Source organism: Lolium rigidum, chromosome 6 (genome assembly GCF_022539505.1).
Source record: "Lolium rigidum isolate FL_2022 chromosome 6, APGP_CSIRO_Lrig_0.1, whole genome shotgun sequence".
NCBI lineage: Eukaryota > Viridiplantae > Streptophyta > Magnoliopsida > Poales > Poaceae > Lolium > Lolium rigidum.
This window is the reverse complement of record NC_061513.1, coordinates 87,422,558-87,423,994: the sequence shown is the minus strand read 5'-3', so window position 1 is coordinate 87,423,994 and position 1,437 is coordinate 87,422,558.

Sequence of the window (1,437 nt, the reverse complement as noted above, 5' to 3'; positions counted from 1 at the left end):
AAAAAATCGTCGTAGGACTTTGCCTGACGCAGTTTCCACAACAGAACCCATATCGTCGGGTTAGGCCCATGGGCGACGAAAAATACCCCTTAGCGGACGATTTTGAGACGTTGTCTATTAGAACTTTTCTTGTAGTGTTTGTATTCAAATGCAAATTACTTATATGCACACATGTAGGGGGAGTGCCTCTATGTCTTGCCATCATGCTTGTCTCTATTGTGATTCCTTGGCAAATCCGTATATTGTCATCAAACACCAAAAAGGGGGAGATTGAAAGAACATCTCTTGCATTATGTTTTGTGTGTTTGATGTCAATATATGTGATACACTAATGTTTGATTAAGTGGTACAGGGATTACATAGTTTCATATTTGTGTGTGTTGGATTTGGTCGGTCTGTCAAAAGTTAACAGGAAAAATGTGGCCAGGCCGGATAATCCGGGCCGGATATTGTTGAAATATCCGGCCCCCTGTTTTTGGCTAAGTCTTCGAGGGAAAGCAGCGCAGTATGGGGGCCGGACATTTGCCCGGATATTGTCCCGGTATTGTACCGGGCCGGAATATCCGGGCCGGATATTTTGGAAATATCCGGCCCCTCGTTTTTGGCTAAGGACCTGGAAGAAAAGTGAACCGAGTACAAGGGCCGGACATTTGGCCGGATAAAGTCACTGTTTTGTCCCGAAGGCCGGATTATCCGGGGCGGATTATCCGGCCCTTACTTAGGCCGGAATATCCGGCCCCGAAGCCGCAACGGCTCAATTTTGAGGGGAGGTATAAATACCCCCTTCTTCTACCTTGGTTGCTTGCTCAATCATTACACAAGAAATCTGTCAAGCCACCTCCATTAGAGCCACCTCAAGAAAGTCAAGATTTGCAAGATCTCCTTCCTCCCCAACCAAAGCTCTTGATCTTTGGAGATTCGAAGGAGAAGACACCGATCTACATCCTCACCGAAGCGTTCTTCATTTCCCCCTCTCTTGTTTGAGGGATCTCATGCTAGTGTTCCTATTTGGTTCCCTAGTTGATTTGTTGTTGATGTGTTGTTGTTGATTGTTGTATTGTTACTGATTTGGGAGCCTCCAATTTGGTTGTGGATGTGTGCCCCAAGAACTTTGTAAAGGCCCGGTTTCCGCCTCGAGGAAATCCCTTAGTGGAAGTGGGATAGGCCTTCGTGGCGTTGCTCACGGGAGATCCGAGTGAAGCCTTCGTGGTCTGTTGGTTTGGCTTGCGTAGCAACCACACTCCTCCAAACGTAGACGTACCTTCTTGCAAAGGAAGGGAACTACGGGAATCATCTCCGTGTCACCGCGTGCTCCACTCTCGGTTACCTCTATCCCACTCTATCTACTATTGCGTTGCTATACCTTGCTTAGTTGTTATCCTTGTCATATAGGTAAATTCACTTAGTTGCATATCTAGAGAATTTACCTTTCGTGTC